The 8,183-nt window shown below is 44.3% G+C and overlaps 1 pseudogene; it reads right to left on the minus strand.

The window, feature by feature from the left end:
• Positions 1 to 272: 272 nt before the first annotated feature.
• LOC126424618 (U6 spliceosomal RNA) lies at positions 273 to 373 on the minus strand (annotated as a pseudogene).
• Positions 374 to 8,183: the final 7,810 nt, after the last annotated feature.

Consider the following 8,183-nt stretch of genomic DNA (forward strand, 5'->3'; position numbering starts at 1 on the left):
CGAGTAGCTGTGTCGGTGCGCACAGTGTAACTGCGGTTTTGTAGCGCTTCCTGTCTTGCCATTAGAGTACTAGTTTGTAATGCACACTGTGGTGAGTGAAAGGTTGGCTGGCAGTATTGTCATGATACATTGTGAATAAAGGTAAGTAGACGAGACCTGCGTAAATGTAGGGTGTAGGTAGTCACAAATGAGTGCAAATATGAAGCAAAACTTGTCTCTCATCACCTAGTTATATCCTCAGACATCTTAACGTCAGAGAGTGACGTTGCGAAAGCAATGTGGAACGGTTCAAGATTTTGCGCCTCCGATAGGGGCCATGCTAATCTTCTCTGTATCCTTTGAATTTTAGTATACGTACTGCCAAAGCAAGTACATGCCAGGGACACTGAGAAGCTGCATCTGTCGTTATCATATCGCTTCAAACATGTCTCGACTCGGGCTTAGCTTTGCTGTGCCGTGACAAAGGGCACAAGATTTACCAAGCGCTAATCTGTCAATCAACTACTGTGAAATATGATTGTTAGTAAGTGGTGACGCAAAACTTAGATAGTAGTGTAGCATACTCTCAGCATCCGCCCAGAGTAGCTGCAGTTTCACAGAGCTGCCAATGGGTGGCAGCACCAACGTTGGCATAGTGCTCACATCTGCACCTTAGTGTCATAGGCATGCCTACGAAACACACGTCTCCAGTATGTGAAATGAATGAATCTGTTTGTGGCTGGTGTCAGCATTACTGATGGCTCTGCAAAATTATGCACCAGTTTAGAAAGTGTTCAAAATCTTACACAAATTTCATTACTATAGCAATGGTACTTTGTAAACGATACTGTACGATTCAGTCTTTGAGCAGAGAATATGTGGTGTTCTATGTAGGGCACTTTTTATCTGATACTCAAGAATTTACATGTGGTGTACTTGATGTATCTCAACCAGAATAGAAGAGAATCTTAATTGCAAGGAGACATAATCGCCACATAAACGATCAACTACAGCATTCGTATAGTACACTTTGAAACACACCAGTGTAGTGCCATATCAGGCATGGATGGTTTTGCAGAGTTGTCTGAGATATTATTTACGGTGGACATTGCGCCACTTTCAGCATAGTAGCCAGTGTTAGAGCTGTGACTGATCCATGGGTACATAGGACAGCTTTACTTGACATTAGTATTATACTGTGATGTAGATGCATGAATGATCACGAGAAAAACCGTATTCAGGGACTATATGAATAGAGGAAGCATGTTAGGTTGTGTGTCGGTAACTGTAGTTGTTTGCCAGTGATAATGCTGATCAGTTGTCACACAGTTAGATAGATACTGTAGTGCAAATCTAGAACGGATATTTATTAACCGCTTTCAAATTCTAAACCTGAATGGTCACTGCTGCCATGTGGAAGAAATGGTAGTTCGTGATGTTTGTTCCCTTTCCTGACACTTTGAAGCTGGATAGCGTTTTCTGACCTGAATGGCTCCGTATCTGCTTTTGTGCCAAATCTTATGCGTATGTAACATGAATATTTCATGGTGACTTTGGTCAAACCTTTCTCTTCGACACGTTATGGGAAGTGGATCAGCTGCAATTGTGACTAGACTCGACTTGTGTGAAAATTACGGAATGCAAAGTGCTGCCAAAGGATTACAGTCTGAGAATTAAGTACTACTATGTCAATATTAGCATACAGGACTGCTTTCTAGACAGTGTTGTGGCATTCACTGGAGGGTGTTGTGACAAATTGATTTTGGTAACTATATATAACGGTAGATTACCAGTATCTGTGGGGAACTACAATGTGAATCACACTCATGAAGAATAACTGGTGAAATTTTTACACGACATATTCTAGAATCACACACTGGCTGTGGTTGCTTTAGAAGCTGCAACGTAATATTTTCAGATGACGTGTGTCGGTGCAGATCTGTGTTTTGTAACGAGATAGAGCTGACGCAAATCAGCTTGATTGTAGGAGTAGGCGATGTGGCAGCTGATTGTGATACTGACATTTGTTTTTGCGGCATGAAACAAAACACAAACAAAGGTCATATGTGCCTGAAACGCAACCCAGCTAAAATGATCTCCTCACGAAGAGAGTACCGGGAGGAGGTCGCCCAAGCCGCCGGGAGAGGCTCAATTGCCCGAAGCTTGTTCCCGTGAAGTGAAGACCCGCGGTGATGCCGCAGGGAGACCACCTGCTCGCAGATAGCAACACGGAGACCGTCACAAGGAATGGAAGAACTAGCGGGCCCAGGTAGGAGGACTGCATCCTTGGCAGCAGTGTCAGCAGGCTCGTTTTCGTCAGAACGACGTGACCAGGAACTCACATAAGCATCACAGGGCCCCATCTAGAGAGAGCAATAGGTCCAAGAAAGCCTCTTCTTGCTCAAAGGGATAGACTGTGTACCGCACACAGAGGCTCTGAAGGGCACAGAGAGTCTGAGGAGTGACACAGTTAAAAGCCTGTCACCGGATGCTCTGCTATAAATGTTAAGAACTGTTCCAGAAGCTAATACCGACAATCGTCGGTGGCCATTACGAAGGCACACCCGACACCATGGTCTGTCCGAGAGAAAGTGTACACAATGTTCTGGGCGAAAGTCGAGGGACTTACAGCGAATCCAGAGTGGTTTTCTTAGAAAGCGAATGAAATTGAAGGTGAACACGAGACGCCATACGAAACAAAGGTGGTTACGGGATCACACCCATCGGCAAAGTGGAAGGGAGCGTGAAGTTAAGCTGCCGGAGCACTAGCCGAAAGTGAACTTCAGGAGGTAAGAGAAGTGGGATGCTCCCCATACTAGTAGTCGAAGGAGTCATCGAAGAAGGAGGCATAGAAAGGGTGGACGGGCATGGTAGACAGAGGGCACCCGTATCTGCTGAGTAGCAGATCACGCCGGTATGACAGCAGTAGTTCGCCAGCTTCTGCACAGACACACTCAACCGGGCTAGTGTAAAAGACGCCATTGATCAAACGGATTCCATGATGGTCGATTGTATTTAGGCGACGTAAGTTGAACGGATGTGCAGATGCATAAACACCGGTAATCTAGTTTCGAACGGACAAAGGGATCTGCACAAATCGAGTAGGGTCGTCCGATCCGCTCCCCAGGAAGTACTGCTGAGGACACCTAGGACACTGCGGAGCAGCAGGCATCCAGGTAAGACGTGTCGGAGGACCAGGAAAGGTTTCTGTCACGCATGAGCCCCAGGAATTTGGTAGTTTCAGCGGATGGTAGGGCAACTGGCTCAAGATGTGAAGACGGTGGAAGAAACTCGTTGCGCCGCCAGAAATTCGTACAAACGGTTTTGTCAGTGGAAAAGTGAAAGACATTGTCGATGCTCCACGACCGAAACATCGCTGAAGACGCCGCTCAAGGAGACAGGTGGGTGGAGAACTGCAACAAATCGCAAAGTCGTTGACGAAAGTGGAGCCAGAAATGGTGGGCGGGAGAGAGGCCATGCCGGGGTCAGTGGCTGTAGTGAAGAGGACGACGCTCTGGAGGAGCCCTGAGGCACTGCTTTTTCCTGGATAAACGTATCTGACAGGGCAGAACCCACACGGACCGTGAGAACTCTATCTTTTAAAAATTCCCAAAGGAAATGGGGGCAAGCGACCGCGGAGGCCCCACGTGTATAAAGTAAGGAGATACCAGCCCTCCATAAAGTGCCGTGAACTTTCTCCGAATAAAATTAAAAAAAAAAAAAAAACACAGCCAGTCTGGTATTTCCACAGAAAATCAGTCATGACGTAGTTTGACAACTTGATGAGATGTTCAACTGCAAAACGGCGCACTCTAAATCCACATATTGTAGTCGTTAGTAAATTGCGAGACTCCAGCCACCAGACCAACCAGGCATGAACCATACGTTCCATCACCTTGGAAACACAGCTGGTGAGAAAAATTGGGTGGTAGCTAGAAGGAGGGTGTTTGTCCTTACTGAGCTTTGGTATTGGTATGACAGTCGCTTAACGCCAGCGTCTGGGAAGTTTGCCGTCTTCCCAGACGCGATTGAATAAAGGAGAAAGAGGTTGCCTGCAAGAGAAAGGTACTCCAACATCTGAACGTGAACATCATCCAGCCCTTGGGCGGAAGATCGGGATGAAGTGAGAACATGATCTAGCTCCCTCATTGTAAAGGCGGCATTGTAGCACTCACGATTTTGAGAGGAGAAGTGTATCACCATCGCCGCTTCCACTCATTTCCGATGGATAAAGGCAGGACGATAGTGGATACAGCTCGAAAATCCTCAAAATAGCGGCCTAAGGTGTTGGAGAAATTGGTGGGGTACACAATGACATCTCCTACGCTCAAGACGGAAAGTGAGGAATGGACCTTGGTCCCAGAGGACCGCCGGAGGTTGGCCCACATGACGGAAGAGGAACTGTTAATTAATAAATGTCATATTCTTTGAGATAGAAAGAAAAGCTAACTGGATTACGACACTGCGTACCGCACTGTTTTTAACGAATGCAATTCGCCGTCGACGGATGGCGAATTGCGGCGGTAAGGATAACGTTTGTAAGGTATTCTACCTGATCATCACAACTGGGAAACGTTATTTGGCCAATGTCGCCAGGGAGCGGTAAAACCTCCATTAAGCCTTAGAAAGTTGCCAGTTACGGTTACGTATAGGTGGAGTAGAAGTCAGCAAACTGATAGCACACACAAATTACGTATCAGAGACAACTATCCGTTTGAAACGACGAGAAAGCTCGGCAGTGCAGAACGGGAGGTCAAAATGGGAATAGGTGTGCGTGGGTTCTGAAGGGAACTTGGGTGCTCCGGTGTTAAGGCAGATAAGGTTGAGGTGATTCAGAAGGTCAGCCGAGAAGGCAGCATTTGGAAAGGTTCTGGATGAGCCCCATAGTGGATGGTGTGCGTTTAAGCCACTGAGCAGCAAAAAGGGGTGATGGAGTTGACCAATAAGCTGGAGGGAGTCTGCCCTTGTGACACTGAATGACAGAGGGATGTAGACGTGCAAAGAGAATAGGTGAGGCGAGGAATGAAAATGCGAACTGCGACAGCTTGTAATCAGGTGTTCAGTGAGATGGTTTGACTGTCAACGTCATCCCTGATGAGGAAGCGTATCTCCCCTACGAGATGGAATTCCATCCTCAGAGGGAAGGTCAAAGCAACCCGGAAAGAAGCGTGAGAGATCAAAAGATTCGCGCGGTCGAAATTTTGTTTCCTAGAGGCAGAAAACAAGTGGATGCTGGGATTCAAAGAGCAGTCATAATGCCTCCTTGTTGGATCTAAAGCCTCGAACATTCCATTGGAGCAGAGTTATGATGGGGAAAGGGGAGAGGGAAAAAGTGAACGGTTATCACCTCAGCGACTACCGAGTGCCAGCCTTCAAAGGTGTGACTGACGAAGTGGGGATGAGGGCTACACTTAGCACTGAAGGTCAAGGCCCCTATAATGTCACTCCTTAAACACCACAACTACCTAATCAATAAATTAACAATTTATTCAAAGACGATATTTATAACAGCTAAGAGACAATCAACACGTGGCCATCTTAAAGAGAATACCAAAATATCACAGATAGCTTGCTTCTCAAGTAAGGCAACAAATTACAGTTATGAAAACTGACTTAAAGAGATGAGCCACAGAACTTTCAATACTTAAACGAACAATGAATTACAATCAGAAGGTGATTTAAAGAAATGTTGCACAGATAAGTTATTTAAAGCAGCAATAATTTGCAATATAAAAGTGATTTATGAAACGCAGACCAGTTCGTTAAGAAGCCAAATAACACAAGCAGCATCAAAGTTACAATTTAATACAATTAATTCCAAGCAAGTTAAAAAACCTATTTTCTTTAAATATAAATGAAACACGTTAAATGTTTACCAAACGGGCAGTGATGCCAGGCTGCCCTGGGCAAAACATGACTTAACTTAAAATGCTGGAAGCAGCAGACCAGCCGTCCTAAACCACATCTAAAGCACGGGGCCCAACCGGGAGTCACTTCCCATTAGACGGCACGTCACAGCTTCCACCCACCCCAACTCGCAGGATACTGGAACACAAACAGACCGCAGAAGACATGGCAAACACCAACCAAACATCAATTAATATAACTTAAGAGATCAATAAACATTTAAATAAATGCACGCATATAAAATTCTACGTACAAATGATGGCCTTTTATAGAATACGAGCCTTTACTGCCGAGCCGATCTGATCATGTAAGTGTAGAAAAGTTGTCGAATGTTTTCTAAGAGATAGTATCGACAGCAATTGAGAGGGATATACCACATAAATTAATAAGTGATGGTACTGATCCCCCATGGTACACAAAACGGGTCAGATCGTTGTTGCAGAAGCAACGAGAAAAGCATGCCAAATTCAAATGAATGCAAAATCCCCAAGATTGGCACAGTTTTACAGAAATTCTAAATATGGCTCGTACTTCAATGCGAGATGCTTTTAATAATTTCCACAACGAAATTCTGTCTCGAAATCTGGCAGAAAACCCACAGTGACTCTGGTCATACGTAAAGGACACCAGTGGCAAGACGCAATCAATACCTTCACAGTGAAGTCACGGATGACAGAGCCACTAAAGAAGAGTTATTACACACGGTTTTCCGAAACTCCTTCACCAAAGAAGACTAAGCAAATATTCCTGAATTCCAATCAAGAATGACTGCCAAGATGAGAAACATCGAAGTAGATATCCTCGGAGTAACGAAGCAGCTTAAATCACTTAATAAAAGCAAGGCCTCCAGTCCAGATTATATACCAGTCAGGTTCCTCTCAGAGTATGCTGATAAAATAGCTCCATATTTAGTAATTATATACAATCACTCGCTCACAGAAAGACTGGAAAATTGCTCAAGTCACACCAATACCCAAAAAGGGAAGTAGGTGTAATCCGCTGAATTACAGGCCTATAGCACTAACGTTGATTTGCAGTAAGGTTTTGGAACATATATTGTATTCGAACATTACGAAGTACGTCGAAGAAAACGATTTATTGACACATAGTCAGCACGTTTTCAGAAGATATCGTTCTTGTGAAACACAACTAGCTATTTATACTCATGAAGTAATAAGTGCTATCGACAGGGGATGTCAAATTGATTCCATATTCTTAGATTTCCAGAAGGCTTTCGACAGCGTTCCTCACTAGCGTCCTCTAAACAAACTGCGTGCCTACGGAGTATCGCCTCAGTTCTGCGACTGGATTCGTGATTTCCTGTAAGGAAGGTCACGGTTCGTAGTAATAGACGGAAAATCATCGAGTAAAACAGAAGTAAAATCTGGCGTTCCCCAAGGAAGTGTTATAGGCCCTCTATTGTTCCTGATCTATATTAACGACATAGGACACGATCTTAGTAGCCGTCTTAGTTTGTTTGCAGATGATGTTGTCATTTACCGTCTTGTTAAGTCATCAGATGCTCAAAACGACTTGCAAAATAATTTAATAAGATATCTGTATGGTGCGAAAAGTGGCAATTTACCATGAATAAGGAAAAGTATGAAGTTATCGACATGAGTACTAAAAGAAATCAGCTAAATTTCGAATACGCGATAAGTCACACAAATCTGAAGGCTGTAAATTCAAATAAATACTGACGGATTACAGTTACAAATAACCTAAATTGGAACAATCACGTAGATAATATTGTGTGTAGACCAAACCAAAGACTGCGATTCATTGGCAGAACACTTAGAAGGTGCAACAGGCCGACTAAAGAGACTGCTTACATAACGCTTGTCCACCCTATTGCTGTGCGGTGTGGGATCCGCATCAGGTGGGACTGGTGGATGACATCGAAAAGGTGCAAAAAAGGGCAGCTCTTTTTGTGTTATCGCGAAATAGGTGAGATAGTGCCACAGATATGATAAGGGAATTGGAATGGCAATCATTAAAACAAAGGCGTTTTTCGTTGCGACGGGAACTTCTCATGAAACTGCAATCACCAGTTTTCTGCTCCGATTGCGAAACGTTCTGTTGGCACCCAACTTCATACGGAGAAATGATCATCGCAATAAAATAAGTAAAATCAGGGCTCGCACAGGAAAATTTATGTGCTCGTTTTTCTCGCGTGCCGTCCGAGAATGGAACGGTACAGAGACAGTTTGAGGGTGGTTCATTGAACCCTCTGGCAGACACTTTATTCTGAATAGCAGAATAACCAAGTAGATGTAGATGTAGGTTTACTAATAACT

The sequence above is a fragment of the Schistocerca serialis genome, chromosome 1 (genome assembly GCF_023864345.2).
Source record: "Schistocerca serialis cubense isolate TAMUIC-IGC-003099 chromosome 1, iqSchSeri2.2, whole genome shotgun sequence".
Taxonomy (NCBI): Eukaryota; Metazoa; Arthropoda; class Insecta; order Orthoptera; family Acrididae; genus Schistocerca; species Schistocerca serialis.